The sequence below is a fragment of the Hermetia illucens genome, chromosome 1, assembly GCF_905115235.1.
Source record: "Hermetia illucens chromosome 1, iHerIll2.2.curated.20191125, whole genome shotgun sequence".
NCBI lineage: Eukaryota > Metazoa > Arthropoda > Insecta > Diptera > Stratiomyidae > Hermetia > Hermetia illucens.
Genome location: NC_051849.1, coordinates 180417500 through 180439386, shown reverse-complemented (window position 1 = coordinate 180439386; position 21887 = coordinate 180417500). Strand labels below are relative to the sequence as shown.

The 21887-nt window shown below is 39.9% G+C and overlaps 2 protein-coding genes and 1 long non-coding RNA gene across 6 annotated transcripts in view; 1 reads left to right on the top strand and 2 right to left on the bottom strand.

The window, feature by feature from the left end:
- LOC119646844 (rab3 GTPase-activating protein catalytic subunit) overlaps positions 1 to 21887 on the bottom strand; it is a 477376-nt gene that overhangs the window by 332227 nt on the left and 123262 nt on the right. The gene's annotated exons all lie outside the window — the stretch shown is intronic.
- The window catches only part of LOC119646843 (vasorin), a 395527-nt gene that overhangs the window by 288965 nt on the left and 84675 nt on the right, over positions 1 to 21887 (top strand). The gene's annotated exons all lie outside the window — the stretch shown is intronic.
- Positions 5096 to 6159, bottom strand: LOC119646846. The gene is made up of 3 exons (XR_005248781.1): positions 6093 to 6159; positions 5813 to 6030; positions 5096 to 5456 (listed from the first exon to the last, which is right to left on the bottom strand). It is a non-coding gene; the product is annotated as an uncharacterized LOC119646846 (long non-coding RNA).

Genomic DNA, 21887 nt, shown 5'->3' with positions numbered 1-21887 from the left:
TTGACCAAACATCAAAAAGATCCAAAACAGAATACAACAAGAGATTGTTTTTATGTAAACCTCTCAGGGTGCCAAAAAAAGGTAGTAGACAAAGAATATCGCTCATTTTCTTTTTCTTTAGCCCATCTCCCGTTCACAAGCGGGGTCAGCTCGTAGTGATCAGTTCCGTCATTTCTTCTATCAGAGGTATGATCTGGATGCAATCGTGAGGCTTTCAAATCACCATCCAGCGTATCAGACCAGCGTTGCTTCGGCCGATCTTTTGGTCACTTTCCGTCGACGTTCACACTAATCTATTCTAGTTAGCGCGAATTAAGTGACCACACCATCGATGACGCCTTTTTCGGAATTTTTCCACAATCGGTGCAACCCCATATCAATCGCAGATATCTTCGTTTCGAATGTGATCAGCGTATGTTGCACCACTAGTCCAAGGCAACATCTTCGTCTCTATTACCGCGAAACGGCGTTGATTGTCTTTTATAGTCGGCCAACACTCAGAGCCATAGAGAGCGACTGGGCGGACGAGAATAATGTTCAAGCAATAAACCCACAGAAGCGAGACAAGTAAATTGGCAAGCACAAACATCTAAGACGAATCGGAATTTGAATTCGATGCAATGACATCGATAAACCGACACTTAAGCAACTCAGTCGGAAAACAATGGCTGATTCGACAAAATAAGCAATTTTATGGTATTCGTGATGAACCACGAGTGTCAGCTTGAAAAAAATTGACAAAAATAAAATAGCCCAGTCATGTTGAACGAAAGAAGGCCACCAGAATACGACAACGAGCAGACGATTAATACAGATTCAGCAACTTATAACAACATCGCAGCATCGAAAATGGTTGGAAGAGGATTTAGAAGTAAACCAAGATGAGACATTAGCTATTGTGCACCTAATGGTGATAAAATATTCTAAGGTTTTCACAGTTCAGTAACAATCAAGCCTCCAGAAACTGCTCATTTTATGAAAATCGTCGAAAGGATTCTTTTTAAGTAAAACTGTTAAAAGGAAAAGTTTCCAGTTTAACTGTAGATTTTATTTATTTAAAGATAGCAGACACGTGTTTCGGACACAACATGACTGCTTCTTCAGTGCTGGTTTTGTAAAATTACAATAAACCTTTGGCTGTTTTAATTGCTACAGCAAAATCTGTCAAGTAAAATTGTTGGTATATGGCAAAAGCAATAGAGCTTGGGATCTTCAAGAAGATAATGTGGAAAGATCTGGCGAAAATTGCTGGTTTCAGGATTTTTCTAGTGTGTAGCGGCCGTGAAGTTCTAGTCGCATCTGTCAAATCTTTTGCCTATTATTCGATCATTGATGTCCAATCGCTATAGCAAACTATACGATTCAGCATCACGCCAAAATGTTATAAATGATCAATTATCGATATAAGCGTTCGGTAAAAACGGTATGCACGTTGTCTCCATTTTGCGACAGATGTGGTTGCCCCAGCCAATTCTCCAACATTTGTTGATCATATTCGAGACCACGACGACGTCGCTGTTCGTGGTAGGATGAAGAAGAATCTGAGGCAATCACACAAGACCTTCGCTTGTCATAGACCCCAGCTTGAGTGTGATAGAAGAGTTCAAAGTAAATGATCGTAGATAAAGTCGCTTTTTCGCTGACTGGGTTTCAGAGCGTTTGGAACAGGACCTCCACTTTGGCTATAAAATTATCTTTATCGATTAGCCGTATTTTTAATGGACGTTACGTTACGTTACGTCTCCTAGGGTTTTACATGAGTACTTGCCCGATGGACTTAATCCCACGATCTTCTTTCGACACGGATTGATTTCGTAACCCCAATCAGAGTTCCGTTGAGACATGCACAACGGCACCCGTCTATACTGAGTACGTGGCTCAGTTTATTCATACTGGTGGGTGCAAAACCTACCTAAATCTCTACCGAACTTTGGAGTACGGCACCCGAGTTGAACCGCAACACCACGTTTGAGGTCCAAAGGTCTCTTGTTCGCTTGAACGCCTCCATGAAGATGACACAAGGTAGCCAACTTAAAAAAAAACGAGCGGAATTCACATGTTCCAGGATTTCTCCTGAAACATGAGAATTCAGCTGCTACCCCGGTTCCCATGGTACTAGTATACCCCTGGCATAGTTTCGTGACCGAAGCCACTTCAGATGAATCTCCGTGCAGACTCGGATCTGATCACTCCATTAGGTCATGGAGAATTCGCCTGCTGCATCACGGCCAGCAAACCATAGTGAATACAGCGTTATCTTTCGTGACGAAAATTAGTCACCAAAATCATGAGATTGAGTTTGTAAAATTGTTTTCCTTGCTAATAATGTCTTCATCTGATACCCCTTTTGTCAGTTGCTATTGAGGCTTGCGATATGGAGCCCCGCCCCTGCTTTCGCATCTCATGACTCACCTACATATATGGACCTCCAATTGCATACAATCCCTGTTTGGAACCGGAGAGAAGAGAGGTAATTGTTGAAGGACTGGCGAATTTTACAAAAAAAATTTTACTTAAATAAAGAAGGGAACGTTATAAATGTTTGACTAAATGAGAATCCAAAAGCTAGAAATTATTGGTAAAGAGACTACACTATGGGAAAGGAATAGGATAAGGACAACTAGATACAATGTCTAGCACACACCATGATAGACCGATCAAAGCTACGGACACTAAACGGTAGCTGTGTTTTAGATATTCGCAAACGCGAAAATGAAACGCAACTAAAAACAAGATGATTTTGAAGTATTCTGAGGACACCCTTTACCTAAATAGTAACACATGCAAGAAAAGCATGCCAAAAAGCCCTAAATGCCAGAGCAAAAAATTGTCCACTCTCTTGTTACTAGTAGCTAGTCGGTCTGTGAAATTAAGAAAATGTCCCAAGACTAGCTAAGAGAGTTTTTACTATCTAAATTGAATGATTAATTGAATTGATTACGTTCGGCGATAGATAGTAGCAAGTTGGGCCCTAGATCGCGTCACGTTTGTGGCTAGATATAAAAATTCCATTTCATTCATTTCATTTTGACTGGAGCTTTGCATTTTTATTATTATGAAATAGGATTTGAGCCTGAAGGTATCTATAGGGTGAGGCAGCCAACTCGGTCATTGTATGCCAATTTTGATTTATTTTTTTCATTAATAATTGTGGCAATGAGTGAAAATCAGTACCATTCATGTAGCCAAACAATCTAACCCACTATCCCAGAAAACAGGCTGTTTTATATAATCACAGTTAGTGCTGTGCAGCGAATAGGCCCACCGCAGCAGGGCAGCATAATGACGGACGCGAGCAGCCATGATAAAGCAATATTAGAACCCAGGGCAACGAGATTAACAGACAAACGCTCAACCAACTCGACCAACAGAGATGAAATATTAAAAGTGACCAAATATATAGAACCTTATCCTAAGAGTTCCCATTATGCAACCAAATATTTCATCATCAAACCGCCTTTTACTTTCTCACAAGCAAGAAGGTAATTAGCTTCTTTCTAGATGAAAGGAAAAAATTAAAAACAAGCAATAGAGTAAACAAAAAGGATTGTCATTACATATAAGGAAAAACAGTTTGAACAAGTTAGGGCGGAAAAAATTTCAACCTCTAGATACAGAGGTCCATTTTTTGAAACCTTATGGAAGGTGATCCTTACGGGATCTAAGATCCAAAAACACTACACCAACAAACGCACGTTGTCGGTGCGATGGTTGAGGAGGTAGAGCGTCAGTCTCTCTATTTCGCTGCTCTGGATCCGAATCTGTTGTGTTCGTTCTGTGTTTGTCTCTCTTATCACTTGTACTAATTTTGTGGATACTCTATATATCTCTCTCTCCAATAAGGAGTGAACAGGAAACACTAACTAACAAACCAAAGGAAAAGACAATTCACCTTACGAAGTCCACACTTACAGTGCTCACAGACACTATTAACACTGTTAAAAGGACAAGTATTTAGGATACACTACGGAGGCAACTAGACTATCTTTGATCATGAGTATAGAACTATAATGTTTTCAGAAAAGTGGCGAAGATTGACCATTTAAATTCGTTGGTATTTCGGTCAAAGCACGCGTGCTTGCTTGGCTTTTTGCTAGACAATTCCGTTAGGTGGTGTCTTCGGATCTCACATCATTTCCAAACGTGTCAAGCTTGACGCATTTGAGTTTTTGTCGGACGCAAAAGTGCTAAACAAGTCGCTAACACAGATCCACCCTTATCTAATACGTCTTCTGACTAAGCTGCTAATAGGATGTGGCTTTTCGCTTCACAATGTTGGCTGCAATTAGTGGAGTACAACTCACCATAGATTATACAACGGTTCAGAAGATTTTTTCTCACTGGAAAATCGGGAGGGCATAAGTAGGATCATTAGCCTACCCAAACTTTCTCAGTCGAAAATTCGTCATGTAAGTAATGAGTACAAAAATATTGATAGCGGCTTCATCCAGCAATACTAGACTTCCAAGGAGCTAACTCCCCATAATGATGCAAATAACATAAAAGCAGTTCGAACACTTTTTACTCAAATTTTGACCAAAAAATTGCTAGACGGTGATTTGAAAACCTTTCGAATTGATCTGAACCCAGCTTACGACCGAGTGACGTCAACTTGAACAATATTATGGCCAAGAAAATCATTTCGGTCTAATAATGTGAAATAAAACTCATATCTTTTCACAGACATTAAGGCTTTTTAGAGCATTTCCTTCCTCAACAATATGTTCCTAAAAATGTTGAAGACTTCCTAAACTGCGTCCTTCCACTTTTATTAGGCCCGGCCTGTTACGGCCCCAGACAATCGTAAAATGTTGAATTTTTTTAGAAACTTTTGATTTGAAATCGTTGGCAACTTGAAATCTACATATTTTGATTCATATCTACCAAGACATACTTGGTTATGTTTATCATTTATAGCGTGTCGAAGGATTATGCAATAAATTTTCTGAAAAGCAATAACCCGGGCCTTATCTACACAAATCTCAGTTTTTGAAATTATTATCCGAGTATTTTATCTGAAGACCATTTCAGCGAAATATAACTAGATATTAGATTGGTTCTTTTTATAAAATTTTATTGAATACGTCACCTAGTTTCAAAGCTTACTTTCTATTCAAATTCAATGTATAATTTAGAACTTTTAAAGAACTGGAGTTTAGAAACATTCTTGGTCGATTTAGAGCCCACATTCCATTCCCCATTCCAAACCGTTTCTAAAGCTCATTAGATTCACCAATTGTTTAGGTCTATTGATAAATCTAATTAACATTTTTTGGACTCCAAATACAAATTTTTCTTATTCACTTTTGAGGACAAAATTCGCAAAACTATGGAAAAATGCAAAGATATTCATGGAGATTCTCGAAATGAACCATCTGACTTAATCAAATACAAGAGGCACTTTGCAGTCAACCTTCTTCTGCTTCACCAGCTACACAATTCAATCGTGCATGCTCCTAAAAGGCAAATATGAATTGTAAATAAAATAGAAAGTATTTTCCACTATTTCTGAAGCTTTAAACACTCAAATTGAAAACAAACAGTTTGTTCACGATATTTTGTAAAAATGGCTTGATTTGATATGTTTGCCAATTTTTTACTCAAAAACCATCACTTTTTTTCATTAATTTGGCGATACAGAAAAAGGTGATGAAATATTGTTTCCTCAATGAATTTATTTCCAGACCTGCTTTCTGCTAACAAGATTAGATCATCTGTTAGTCATGGAAAATATTGGAAAAATAAAACAAAAAATACTTTCAAAATAAACACAAGTGGTCCATTGATGATTGTTGGGTTGAATAATACTTACACCGGATTCAAGGCTCTTCAGACAATAAGAGCTCATTTTTTTTAAATAAAATCTCTTGGGTAAGCAGGGGCTATTGCATACCAATCAGAAGTGCTATTTTATGCTATACTGTACCAACCCCATCACATTAATACCTATACGATGAAGGATAAAATATCTGAACACCATTTTTGGTTACAGCGCAAGCTGAACTCGATAAATTCTCCGAGGTTTGAGAGCTACAAAAGAAAAATAAGGCACAAAATTTACTAACCCAACTTTTCAAAAATAGTATTCTTACACACGATTGAAAAGAGAAGATGTAAAAACTGCTTGATTCTGACGGGCTAGAAAATATTTTGACGCCGAGATGACAATTGACCAGCATCTGCTATGGTAACCGCCTTCTGTATGACCCAAAAAAGCGTTGAACGTATCGATAGCTTTGATAATCGATCAGACCGGACCGAACTCGGGCACCAACAAAAAGTCTGCTTGGATGATTGAAATCAACATGGAACGCATTAAGATGGCCTTATACGATCATTTTTACTGACGGTATAAACGTAATTGCTGATGAACTTATGAATCAAACTGACGGGAATTTTCAAATAAAATGCTAGTCTGGCATGGTTTGATGGACTGATGGTTGATTAAGACCGATGCCAGAATCCTCGGTTTGGTAATGGTTTGTTGAATTATGAAATCAGGATGAAATTTGGGAAGTTAAAAAGGGAATAATCATCATCATCAACGGCGCAACAACCGGTATCCGATCTACGTCTGCCTTAATAAGGAACTCCAGACATCCCAATTGTGCGCCGAAGTCCACCAATTCGATATCCCTAAAAGCTGTCTGGCGTCCTGACCTACGCCATCGCTCCATCTTAGGCATGGTCTGCCTCGTCTTCTTTTTCTACCATAGATGTTGCCCTTATAGACTTTCCGGGCTGGATCATCCTCATCCATACGGATTAAGTGACCCGCCCACCGTAACCTATTGAGCCGCATTTTATCCATAACCTGACGGTCATGGTATCGCTCATAGATCTCGTCGTTATGTAGGCTACGGAATCGTCCATCCTCAGGTAGGGTCATCCTCATGTAGGGCCAAAAATTCTTGGGAGGATCCTTCTCTTGAGCGCGGCCAAGAGTTCTCAATTTTTCTTGCTAAGAACCCAAGTCTCCGAGGAATACATGAGGACTGGCAAGATCATTGTCTTGTATAGTGAGAACTTTGGTCCTATGGTGAGACGTTTCGAGCAGAACAGTTTTTATAAGCTGAAATAGGCTCTGTTGGCTGCCAACAACCGTGCGCGGATTTCATCATCGTAGCTGTTATCGGTTGTGATTTTCCACCCTAGATAGGAGAAATTATCAACGGTCTCAAAGTTGTAGTATCTTGATTCTTCCCGTTTGACCAGTGCGGTTTGATGTTGTTGGTTGGTTGGTTTTCGGTACTGACGTTGCCACCATATGCTTTGTCTTGCCTCCATTGATGTGCAGCCCAAGATCTCGCGCCGCCTGCTCGATCTGGATGCAGGCAGTTTATACGTCTCGGGTCGTTCCTCCCATGATGTCAATATCGTCAGCATAGGCCAGTAGGAAACCTACTCCGAGCACATGGTTTACTAGATGGCCACTAGAATATATGGTGTAGTGGCTCTTTTCCAGGAAACCGGTCCCTGTCCAACGCGTCTCCTGTAACGCTGTTACATCATCCCTATATTGGGACAAGGTATCGGCTAGCTGCTCAGCTGCTTCATCTCTGTACAGTGAGCGCACGTTCCATGAGAAAATGCGCAGATCATTATTCCTTTGTCGTTGCCGGGTTCGTCGTTGTGTAATCCGCCCAGTACGAGGCTCCTGTTGCGGCTTCGTAACAAGTTGTTTTCCGTGTAGGGTTGTCAGCCCTATCCAACCCCCAATTTGGAGGACCAGTTGGTACAATTTGTCCCGTTTTTAGGCACGGGAGACTCGCCTTCATCGTTCTCCATCCGCAGCTTTTCGTTAAGAAAGAGCTCTCAGCGATCACTACGTGGAGGTGAAGATAGGGTTGGATAGTAGAGCTGTTGGTGTTGATTCAGCGGGCATTTTCCAGGTTTTATGCTCCATCGTGGGTACCAATCCACGTTTCGCCCTGGGGCCTATACTACCCTTTTAACACAAAAGGAATAATGGAAGGAGGAAAATAATATTAGCCTAGCTCCAAACGAAAACGAAAAAATGAACCCAGATTCAAAGGAGGAAGGAAAAATTCGGATATTTTGCTTTGTATTTAGCTTGTAACGCTTACGCATTTAATTTGCCAAACCACTGGGTATGAACCTAACATTCAAAGTCTCAGAATACAAGGAATCTGGCAAAAGTAACAGCGATTTCTACCAAACTTGGTAGTATTATGCTCTATAGTATAGCTTATATTACTGATGAGGACAAACTTAAGGGAGGTTCCCAATCAATTTCTAGAAAACATACCAATAATAAATATAGTAATATACTATTGTTAACTTTATTTAAACACGTATCGATATGGAGAGTATATTGAGGCCTAGATACTATGCATGAACCATCATTGTTTTTGCAGATATTTGCCTTGGGTAGTTTCTGAGAACCGGTCCTTTAAGTAACTGGCCCTTTTCGGATCTCAGCACTCCTCCCTTGTCTCACCAATGTCAAAACTAAAATCGGTTTCGGAAAGTAATCATTGAGACCTTTCATTTGATACACCACCCGACTAAACTCGGTACAAACAGGTCTTAATATATTCTGGCAAGGGCTTACGTCTAGAAAAAAAGTTGTCGTCAACTGTCCTCAGTAAACGATCAGACGTACAGTGCAATTTGTAACTGACCGGGAATCGTACGCCTTCTGAGTACCTTTCAAGAAAGGGGTCACTCCGAACCAACGCAAAAACAGCACTATTGAAACATTAGACCCTTGACTTATGAGCCATTTATTTCACATAGTCCCTGATGATTAAGCTTTTACAAACTTCTCAGAAAAAGAAACAAAATGTCGCTCAGTGTTCGCGAGACCAAAGGAGTCATTCAGTTTCTGGAAACTGATCGAAAACGTTGAAATTGCAGTGATCTAACCAGACCAGAGTGTATTAAACTCTCTAATTTTAATATTAAAAGTTCGTTGAAGAATGCATCCGTTTTTGAACTTTAACTAAAACTAAATTCTCCTTGATTAGAGTCATTCTGCGAATACTAGAATTTAGGTTACTCAATCTTACACATATCATACGCATGAGCTGAGTTCCCGGAACCGTTTGGAGGTCTGATGTACTGAAAAACGCGTTTGATTCAGCCATAGATAACGTATTTCCTGAAGAGTTTGCCTAATCCAAGTCAATGATGTAGCGAAAAGAGGAACAGATAGATAATACAGACTCAAAATTGAGTGATCTGAATCAAGTTTCTTCTGTTATTTTGGGTAAGTCGTCTTCTATGGCAAGACATCGATCATAATAAAAGTGCGACAAAACCAATTGCAGGGGGAATTAATTTCCTGATCATTCATGAAATCAAGGATCACTACATTGCACCGTAGGAATAACTAATTCTGATTAAGACCTCCTCTAGCTCTTTAATGCCGATTGACTTATTTTGACAGGGTATATGCCGCATTTCTTGCAGGGGGTTTGCTTTTCTAGGTCTCTTAGCGGGGCTGGGTCTTCACTAATGTAGAATAACCACAAAACCTTCCTAATACACTCCTACTCCACTTCTCGTGCTACTACATTGTGTCAAGGAAGTAACTCCAGTCAAACCGTTGAGAATTGACGTCTTTACGAACTCGAGGAGGGCAGTCAGTCCCGAATCTGCAATGGGACTCGTCTGAAGCGGCTCTTATTTCGAAGCCTCACCGGAAGTTATCTGGTACCATAGGAACCCGGATTTCCCTGACCTGCGGTTGGCACCCTTGTGGGAGTTTCATGGTAGTTTTAGTCGTACCCATACCGTGGACACGGCGGGCTCTGATTGTGGTCTTGAAATCAATCCGTGCCCAAAGGGAACCATAGGATTATGCCTATATGGCAGATATTCATATTAAACCCCCAGACTTTTCATATCAAGGGGTACCTTAGACTAATATATGAAGATCCCTCCCTCTTTTGCCGGTTCGATTGTTTTTTGGAAGAATAAATTTCAGACGCTTACATATGGCTTGGTGGAATCTGTAACTCTAGCTGCTTGACTTATTCAAGACCATAACTGGAGTGAGTACTGAAAATCAACTACCAGATATGTTTTCCCATTATAATATTCTTAAATATCTTAAGTGGCTGATGCCAGTCACCCTGACTTTAAGCAAAGCCAACTGGTTCCCGACCAGCAAAACAATCTGACTGCAACCTTGTGGTGGTGGTACAAGGGAAGGGAAGGGTTTAAAAAAATCATCAAGTGGTGGCATGCTGAGGTCCAAGGAACTTTCACCAGTTTTCAGCATGGCAAAATTTTCATCGGTTCCAGACTGTATAGTTGACGAAAGCGAAGCCAAGAACCTCTCGTCTGCTAGTTTATTAGAAAGACGCTTAGGGCTCAAAACCACAACGAATCCCTCAACAGATTGAATCGTATTTCATGTTCATGTTTGGTACCATATTTTACCATAGAAATATAAGTTTTTTTATTTCGGATAGAGCTTCTGTGCCATGCCAAAGTCACGTCTTCGGAACTCTTGCTTTTCCACTAAAAATGCACAATTTATTACCACAAGACCTTTCATCCAGGTATAAGGATATAAACAATGTTTTTCAACTCTCCCCTTGAGAGAGAAGGAAAGAATCCTATAGTCTGAATGGCTATGTAACGCCCAGGTATGTCAGTGGGTAAGCGAGGGCTAACTTCACCATGACCACTAGTACTTTCTATTAAGAAGGAAAGTCCATACCCGCTGACTCCCTTGCTGTTTGGAGGCTTACTCACTAAAAATACTCCGTGCTTCACACAGATTTCTAGCAACCTGGAAGTTTCAAAACCAATTACGTTTCGGAAACGACTATTACTCCTCGGAATCTGACTAATCTTTCGGCTACATCCTTTCGCTTTCGTCGACAGTTTATGATTGGATTGGAATCTGCGAACATTTCTCGGCGACGATATCGAAGCTTCCTATAATACTCGCTTACTCCAACTTCAGCGAGAATTTCAGCAATACAGGCTGGATATTCTGGAGTTAGCAAGGTAAAATAGTGGTATTCTGGGGAGCACTTCTCTGCTTCTGCGCGTGTTGTATCTGGCAAGTAAGCGTGAGTCCGGTGTCGGAGTAATGTTTGTTGCATCCGCTGGGCGCATACTCTTGTCCTGGTAACCAGTATCAGGCTGAATAATACTATGAGATTCCAGTGCAGGACGAGGAACATCTCAATGGTGGAGTGGTAATCACCAACAGAGATTTCCGTTGCAGAGGGGGCTTTCTATGAGCAACTCAATGCAGGGCAAAGGAGGCTTCCTAAATTGAACATTGCAATCGTGATGGTAAATCTGAATAGGCCGAAGTAGGCTCTGATAACCTTGCTCATATAGTGAGGTCTTGGGGGCAGTTAATTCCCGAAAATATGTCTGATATTGACGATTCACGATAGAAGACCGCCTCAACCCTGACCAGGTCCTATCAGATTCCCTATAATATTTGTCTACAATATGTCGAAAACCTAAAAATTTTGATAAGGTTATGGCTGCGGAAACGTTTACATCTTTCTCGGTAACAAAATCGATGTCCCTTTTTACTTTCCATGCTGGGGCAAGCTATCCAACACATCCTAGATATTTAGAATGGAAAGAGTACACCTTGTACTCTCCTTGTTATCTGCTTTCTGGCAGTATCTCGACTACGAAATTAAATCTGGAGCTCAAATAAAGTAATTAACAGAAGCTTTCAGATGCTTATTCATTTCTGGCTGGTATCTTGCACGGATTGCTGTTGAATTTCTCATTAACTGTTGAAAGGACATAATTAAAGGAACGAAAAATAATTATAGCCTGAAGCACGAAACTGACCAATGAACTCGCTAGTTCGATTTTCCCTCGTCCGAAAATTTACCCTTAAAATTTAAATAGATTTGTGTAAGTGGATGAAAATTACAACAACCATGCAAAGCATGTAAGCGCCTGTTTCATGTTTCCAAATAATTGTTTTGCAGAACGAGATCGAACATTTTCCACGTCACTAATTAGCCCGCAGGCGAATTTATTACCATCAATTGAATTCCATCGTGGTAAACATTGTTAGTTCGATTTTATGAAAACAAAAATCACTTCCAATTTACAATTAAAACCATGGGGAAACGCACTGAACAGAGCAACCTCTAATCACTGTTTTGCCACCCGGTAATGTCAATTAGGACGACCATTTCAGAGGGTCAATTCCTTTGCTGTCTAATCAATACCACCAGCATCACGGTGATTGCAAAAATACCTGTACATGAGGTTTTCGAAGTAAAAGCGTCTGATCAGTCAGTCACCTTGCTATGTAAAGTTCTGCCTCGTATTATAGTGTCTCTCCAAATAACAACACTTCAATGGAGACCAAGCAGACAGGTAAATACTTCACGTAATACCCTTCCGTGATGGAGCCGGAATGAAACAAGTATGTGATAAAATTCACCGGAAGATGATGTTGCAGGTTTCAGAGTGTCGTGCTTTCAGAGTCAAAATGCCATAAATCGATGAATACCATGGAAAGACTATACGAGCGTGGCATAGAAGGCAGGTCATACCAGCACGGTATGAGATCTAGGCAATTTCAGTACCTTCGATTTCGATACTATCAATGGGGGACGTATGGATGCATTATATCTGTTATTTTGGAAAACAGAGCGAAATATTATAGATAAATAGATACATATGTAGGCGCACTGCATATATGAATGATTCTTGATTAGTCGACATTTAGACCATTTGGTAACGTCCTAGTCAGAAAGTACTGTTCGCAACAGGTGACTTACAAAAAGGAGAAGCGCTACTTGGTTAGTTGCAGTGGACTGCGATAGACTTTCATACATGCATAAAGTCTATGGAGTGGCTTAAAATAGATAAAAAGCTTCGAATTTAATTGATTAAAGACGGAACTGGTTTCAATAGGAAAAGCGGAAGTTTTCCATGGCAAAAACAAGTTCATAAATTTACTCATGCGAACTCATATGTAAAGCGAAATATTATGGCGTGCGGGAAAATGTTTAACCACTCGAATGTGTTGAACACTTTACTAATGTTCCTTTGAAAATTCACCCACCGTTTCCGAGGCCTTTCCTGAGATAGGCTTCCTTAATCGTTTCCCATAAAACCCCGTCTTCAACACCATTTTCTTGCTGCGCAAAGCAATCACACATTAAACAACCGGCCTGAAAATTCTGATGAGCACAGGGCCGCCCTTAAAAGTGACTTTATCCCCGCCGTGGATGAAGTTTTTGGCCACATGGAGGTCAATCGATGAATGAAAGGAACTCTTCCGTAAAGTACCTCCAGTCTCTATAGAGATACTATTTCCAGAAATTCCTAAATCTTGGGAACCTGAGGTCTTTCCCATGCAGTAAAAGAAGTAATTTGGTCGCTAAGGTTCCGAAGAATGGTACCTATTTTGAATGCGCTTGCGTGCTTCCTGAAGTCACAAAAACAATAGGTAAAATCATCTTGGAATGCATCAAGGAACACATCGAAATCTTGATCATTAGAGATCAGGTTGGTTGTCGCTGTGGATCCTCTTATACCGACCAAACCAACACCCTTCGGACCATGTTCGAGCGGCGGGCAGAGTTAAGATATCGGGTATCGGTGACGGATTTCGGCATTGGTGACGTCCTTCGTACTGCCTTGGCTGGAAGACGAAGCGGGGTTCAGTATATGGTGTCATGTTTCCCCAAATACCTCTACTACGCTGATAAAATCTGATTGCTCCTTCAGTTATTCGTTTACCTCGGTCAAATTCCTCTGAATTTGGAAGAGGAGAAGGTCCTTGTTTGCATTAATGAACAGGAATTCGCTTATCTAGGAAGTGTTGCTTATGCGGATGGTGGCACTGAGCTTTATTTCACTCGATGTATTAGCAACGCTAAATCCGCTATCGATGTTTTGGCGAGGATTTGAAAAATACAACTATCTCAACTCGAACATTAACTTACGGCTGTTCCGCTCTAATTTTCTTTCTATGCTTCTATATGTGTTATCTGGTTATTCTAGTCAAGAGCAAAAACAAACTGGGCATGTTGACAAGAAAGCTAAAGCGGTAGTGTATATGTCAGACATTGAAAAGGGCGACAAATCAGAATGGCCGGCGGATACACAGCGTAGAACAGTGGAGAACGAGTGCCAATTTCTCGGAAAATCGTGGGGAAAACGGAAGCACATTGTTAGGTACCGGCAACGATAGCGTGTAAGTGTGATCAACGCGTTATGTCCCAGATATCAGTTTATGGCAACAATGTATCTTTTCCAGGGAAAAACGGGAAATAGAATGTTATCTTTTCGAATAGCAGCAGTTGTAATTCCACTATAATTACTAGATACAAAAGTACAGAAATAAGTTCTCAGAAGGTGACAAACAAACCTTTTTTCGAAGCAAAATTCTTCTTGAAATGAGGATATTTGCAACAGAATATTTTCTGTATCAATTTACATGGGAATGATGGAAGCATAATAAAAAGGATGTAAGATCACAAGTTAGGCCCAAAAAAAGGGAAAGTTTTAGTAAAAGATAAGAAAGAAGTCATCAACAAATTGTAAAATATAAAAGATAACAATAAGATTGTTTCTACCGCCGTTGTCGACGTCACTGGTTCATTGGAGAGTTTTGTCCGTAAATAATTTGAAGAAAGAAAATGCAAGCAATGAAGAATATCTCGAAAATTAGAAGTCCAATGTAATCTTAAATTGTAAAGAGGATCTAAAAAAATTGGAAATCTTCAGCGTGCTTGATCTAAGAAGTGATTTTTATTATTTATATCAATATAATTTCGTCCATTCTAAGGATCGAGTCGAATTCTTGAGGGCGATATCAGCGAGCAATTATTACGAAGATTGAGAAGCTTTTGTCGAATTCAAGCTCGCAATATTCGATTACCGTGATACGTTATCCGATTACCAAAATTAGGATGGTTTCTTTAACCAAAATCAAAATCAACATTTTAATCTCGAAAGTTTCTCGATCCTTACGAAAAAAGGGAAGAGAAGAAATTTGAGTAAATGTGACCATAAGATTTTTTGAGAAATTAAACCATGGTATAAACTTCAAAAATTTGCAATTACGTCCATGATTTTTAGAAGAATGTGGTGGAAGCTTGATAGCTACTTGCGGTTAGTAACATGGTCAGTAACAAAAGTGTATACATATTTTCCTTGGGTAAAATCGAAAATCTTATGGGAATTCAATACGACAAAAAAAAAATTTTCTTTGAAGATTGAGGAGTCCTAAGTCGGCATCCACTTGATTTCGGACCAAACGGAATGGAAAACAACTTATTCTCACATTTTTTGGTTCACGGACCCCTCGTGTTGAGCTTACCACCCAAAAATAAAAAATCAGGGACGAAAACAGCTTACGGTTCCGTCCGGGGCAGAGACAACTCATCAGACGCTGCCTCACCTCTGCTTTGGGTGCAGCGTAACTGAAGTGGTTCACAGATACAAACGCTCCTCTTTTATACATTCACAAAATACGACATGACTGCGCATTATAACCAGCTTGAATTCGCCATAGTTCGACCAAAGCTTGAGCAAAGATAGACATTTTGTTTGACGATTGAAAGTTCCTAAGTCCACATTAGTGTTGTATTCAGCGGAAAAATTATGGCATTGAAAAATGTGACAAAAAGGGACTAAATGGTACTTTTATACGAGCTTACTAAGATTAAAGCAAAAAAATGATTTTCACTTCTTCTGTTGTTGTATTTTGTGTCATGCCCATGTATATCGAGTAATTTGCAAAAAAATGTTTTGGGGGAGAAGTGGCAGAGCGCGCATATAAACACGAATAAGATGATACAACTAAAAGACTAAAACACTTATTCCCACGCTTCCAGAACATGAGCGCAATGGTGCGGAGGTCCTGCAGCAACTTGGAGTCCAGAATAACCCCAACACCTCCACCTGAATCCTATTAGGCAGCAAAGCAGGAGGAAGAGCCGATAGGCTGGGAACCTCCCTCACTATCGGCGTTCCTGAACCCGATACTAAGAAGGTTCGGGAACAAACGGGCAATCGGCTCTACTATGACTTTGGAACCGTTACATTACAAGTGTTGGCTCCTAAAACCATCGAAGCGGACGTACAGCCCGCGGCATCTTCATATGAACGGTAGATGAGGTGCCATATCTTTCAGACAAATTTTCAGCATTGTAAAGCAGAGACTGGAATTGAGAAAACAACCCAGATGATCACAACTAGCATGAAGTAAGCTTTCGAAGACAGCTCCACTCATGATGCCAAAGAAGGGGTAAAGCACCATGGTGAAACTCGAATCTGGCGAAACAGAGGAGAACGACAAGGGCGCTCCTCAACCGAGCTCTAAAGTCTAATTCAGCCGCTTGCTGGATTCGGTATAAAGAGACTCAATAAGCTCGAAAGCAGAGCATAAGGTCGGTCAAACGATCATTATGAAAACGCTTTTGCGAAGAAACCAATTCTCTTGAGGCAACCTCAAAGCTAAAGCGGATCCTTGTCACAGAACGTAGCCAGTAGTTGCATTATCTTCATTTATAGAGCGGGAGGTACCCAGAAACGATGAAGCAACGGCAAACCATTTACTTCAAGTGCACTTCCCAGCACAGAATCCAAAATCCCATGTCGGGGCCGACAGACACATATAGCCCTCGACCAGAAGATTGTACTCTGGAATGCAAAGTAGTTTCACTGGAACGAATGAAATCGGCATTTAACTCATTCCATAGATACAAGTCAACAGGTTCGGATGGCATTATTTCTGATCTAGTAATAAAGGGGATGGATGCCCTGGGCCTACCCATTCGGAATATATACTACGCTTGCCTTGCACACGCTTATATTCCATGCAGCTAGCGTGATGTGAAAGTTCATTCCCGAATTAGGCAAAACCTAACTTCTTCAACGCAAACAGCTTCCGACCGATTAGTCTAACTTCCTTTCTGCTAAAAGGACTGGAGAAACTAGTAGATTGGCTCATAAGAGAAACATATATCCCTAGGTACTGTAGGTAACATGCCTACCAAAAAGGCAAATCCACTGAGACTGTACTCTATGAACGAACGACAAAAATTAAGAAGGCGATATCTGATAAAGAATACGCGATGGACATCGAAAGGGCCCAATTATGCCTCAATCGCGACTATTTGTAAAATAGCATAGAAGCGATCCGCTATTAATCAATTGTATTCTTCTCATGCTAGAGTGGAGAAAGATCCACATATTGGTTGGATAGAAGTCTATTGAGGCAGAGTGTCTTCGGGCAACCCCCAGGGAGGGGGGAGAGAATCCTCTGCTATGGCTCCTGGTAATGGACACCGGATGAACTACCCGTAATAATTATCGGCAAGTTTGTGGCATGAATGCAAAACCGCATGTAATCCACAGTTGGTGCCTCCATAATGGACTCACGGTGAACGCTAGGAAGACTAGACTAGCCATGTTCACTAGGAACGTCAGGTGGGGCAGCTGCGCGCTACCCACCTTATTAGTCGAATACTTAGGAGTGCACCTCCATTCTAAGTTAACGTGGAACAATATCAGAAATGCTGCAGGACTGCGCTAGGTAAGACCTGGGGACTTTCACCGGAATAGATTAATTGGATTTATACATCCATAATGAAACTCACTTTGATGTACGCATACATCGGCTGGTGGCCGAGACTGAATTTTGCTAGCAATGGGAATGGCTGCTGACGCAGATGCAGAGGTTCGGTTGCCTAAGTATTACTGGAGCAATAAGTAGCACGCCGACCGTGGCAATCGAAGCTATTCTAAAGTTACCCAGGAAATCAGCTAACGATACATATAGGCAGCCAATCATACGGTAATGCGTCCATTTGGAACTTTATTGACAAACCTCAGGTGACTCTGACGCCCACCGATCATATGGTTTCCAGATCCTTCTTTTTCTTCAGCCCTTGTCCCGTTCACAAGCGAGAAGTGGGACATGAAAAGCCTAGCAGGGCTTTTAATGGGACACTGCTCCTTCAACTACCACATGGGAAAAATCGAAGTGGTGGTCTTTGGCCATATGCAGCCAATGCAAGAAGGAGGAAGAGATGACCTTTCGTTCGACAGCTGTCCGGCCTCCTCGGAGCTCAGTCGAAGATGGGTTAGTAAGGTTTTCTTGAACGAAGAGTCTGTGCATTCCCTGTCTCTCGAGAATGTTCTCAGATTCGCCAAAAGCCTGCGAACGCCGTAGACGGAAGGCCGATGAATAGGCGATCGCCGGGGATATTACAATGGGCCTAACAAAGGTCTGAGTGCTTGAAGCTGCGGCCCCCACTAAACTAAACTAAATGGATCAAAGGAATGGAAGGACGTCTATGTGGCGAATAGCAACACTTCAATATATTTGAAACAAAAATACAGCATTTTGTTCAACAATTTTTCATAATTTTCATAATTGAGTCGGAGAAGAACCTCTAAGGATGCTGACTGAGAAGCTAAATTAGATATTTTTCACAACTTCATTTGAGGACCGTGAAGTTTCAAACAGATCGCTCTGCACCGATCGGAAGAGGTATAATAACCGAAGGATGCGGAAAAATAACAAGTCGGAAACCGGAAGGTTTTATTAAATTTTCATGTAAAAAATATCTGGGTACATTAGGGTTTCATTTATATATAGCTAGTAGTGTATCTCCGTTGAACATACCCGGTATTCAATTTGAGGCGGTACCAACATTTTATCTCTTAGGCAGAAGAGGCAATTTTGATCTACTGCAACTTTGTAAACAATAGTAGGATTTCCACTAAACCTTTCAGTATGCTGCTAGATGTTAAAACTTATATTGTTGCACAAATTTTACGGGTCTGATTTTAATTTTATTAGCATACTATTATTAAATTATTTTCAGTAGATATTAGTATGGTGGGTATTTCAGGGCCTAGATGTCATATAGAGACCTCATCATGATTTTTTCAGATATTTCTGGTGGGGAGTTTCTGAAAATGGCCCTTAAATTAAGTGACCCTTGTATGACCCCCACTCCCCCGTTTCAGAACCGGCTTGAAAACTAATATCTGATTCGAAAAGTACCAATCTTAACTTTCATTCGATACCCAACCTTTTGCATGAATGGAGCCCCCCTCCCCCCCCCCACCCCCTTAAAAGCAACCTAAAATGATGTAACTCACTGTATGCGTGGGCCTTCACAGCTGCCGCCTCTTCATAAAATATGTCAGGTCAATAGGTGTAAAGATTTCTAAGAAAAGTGCGTGTGACAGACATATAGATGGACAAACCGGCAGACAAAGAGTAAATCGATTTTAATAAGGCTTTGTTTTAAACCAAACCTTAAAAAGACCCAATGAAGCCACACCAAGCCTTCCTCTTTTTTAATTTCCCTTTGCACTATTATTCAATTTTTAAAACTACAAGGCATCCTTCAAGATTATAATCTGACTGAAAAGGAGCCATCTGATAGTACCTCGCAAGTACAGGCATATCTACAGGCAACTCTTACGCAGATGGGTTCCTCGTAACTTACAGATAGAACCAAAGTTTTAAAAATCAAAATACATAAACAATGATTATCAACGATTATTTCAACTTATCTAGAATAAACGGCAATCAAAACTCAATTTCATTTTGAACTCTTCATAGAATGAAGATCTGCACCTTAAAGCAAATATGGATTTCGATGAGCATATTTCTACGTTCAGTTTGGCTATTAGCAATCATTAGGCCTACGCAGTATCTAGATTGATTCAATAGGTAAACCAATGGACCCTATTGGGACCTCCGGCAGCGATAGACTAACGGAGATATGATGAATGCGATTGTTCGAGTTGAAACAGCATAGAATGTAGATATTTATGCTTTATTTACAAAGCACAGCATAATTATGTGGTTTCATTCGTAACTTTTCTGATTGCAACCAAAAAAATAGAGAGGTCGGACCGGAAAGAAAGTATTTATTGTAGTATGTGGATGGAAACTTACTTTTTAAGATAATCCAGCAAGTTTGAGGAAATTGAAATTAATGCATTTAGTTTTCTAATGTCTCCCGATAAAATAAAGCCATGAAATGTCAATGATATTATTACCATTTCTAAACTAAATACAAATTTTCACTTAGCTTTAAGGAAATTTATTACAAATTTTTCAAAAGTATCTCGTCGTCTCTGAATGCACTCTGAACCATATTATTCTGCATTCAACAACTCCATCTTATAAATCAAAACAAGTTCAAAATGTAGGCCAGAAAACGTGATCAAGCAATAACATCACAATTTCAAGCAAACAGATAGAATCTCCTACATCCAAGACAAGTTTACTTGCCACAAACCTATTTTCTTATTCAACGGTAGCAAAACGACAAGACGACAACGATTCCGAGAAGAGCAATTTTAATTTCCTGATTTTCTGCACTGAACTCCGGCAATTTTCCTAATTTTTCCCTGCAGCCTTCATTCGCTTCGGCAGAGTTGCAACGTCAGTAATCTATTTTGTGGCTTTCCCGAAGCCTGGAAATGCAATTTTTCGCCGGTAATTTCCGAGGAAAACGGATGTTGCTCGAACGGGAACAGGAAAAGAATATTGGGTCCTTGAATGGAAGAGTTGATAGATGGTGGTAATGACGAGATGATGACTTCAATGATAGAAACATTCGTCAAAGTGTATTTGAAATTGGACAAGGTTAAATGGGCAGATGTTTGAAATGTGCTTCATAATTGCAAAGTTTCCAAATCAGGGAACTAGAACTCGTAATTTATTCGAGTAAAGATTAAGGACAAAATATTCATAATCGTCTAATAGTGGAACAAAATGAAAGCATCTTCCCTTTTTAAAGAGAGAGATTAAAAAAGAAAACGAAGTAAACGTATTTTAATTGCAGCTATCTGATCGACTCCATTATAAACTTTGCAATTCTGAGATTCTTTCTATGGAGTTACTTTACGATTATCCTCAAAATTAAATGATCACCACAATAATAAGTGTAAACTACATTTGATAGGTCTTGCAGAAAGGAAAGATTTATTATACTCACGACTGCTCGACTTCCTTTTAAATGAACAAATTAAACAAGAACCCAAAGTAAAATTCACTTATCTAACTTTCAGCGAGTTGACACAAGATTTTCTCCACCCCATTCAGCGAATCCTATCCATTTCTTACTTGCTCTTGCCTCCTTTCGAAAAACATAGAATACAACCTCCACAATTTTAAGTCTCACCAGCTGCACCTTCTTTTATCGTCACAAGCTTATCTTACTTTCATAACATCCTCATTTCCTTTTCGCCTTTAAAACTTTCTATACTTTGTCCCCGCCACAATTGTGCATGTCCTAGAAAAAAATTGCTTTTGCATATTCAAAAGGAAGAAATAATTTCCGTCGTTCCCTTGACCCTTCCCCGAGTTGCATACACTTCTCTCCATCCTCTCTCAAGACAAAGAATTAAATAAATTTCCATGAAAAACTTTTCATATCAAATTGCTAGATACCATAATTTTTCCTCTATGAACATTGAAAGGAGAAAAAAAAAACAAATATGCAGCATCAGTGTGCAAATCGTAATCAAACCTGGACCACTTGAGTCAGGATCATTTTGATCTCACAGGCCAAGGCAATGGAGAAACTTTTCTACAACATGCCATCTCTGTTTTAAGTTGAAAACTTAGACGTAAGTGATAAGTTTTTAAAAAGTTGAAAATAAGCTAACTGAGAGAAGTATTTGAAGTTTTGGACTAGAGGGTTGAAAACTTTATTGAAATAAGTTTTTTTCTCTGCCACAGTAGAGTTTTCTTTGAAGCTGTTTCACCTGAATATACATCCTTTGTGGATTCAATCAAATGAAACTTTGATTTTCAAAAAAGATGAGGGAACATTTTTTCTCGATGATGTATGTATTTCTCCATTATTCGAAAACCTAAGTTTGTGAGCTCTATTAATCAGAAAAATAGTGTGGTGACTGAAACTGCT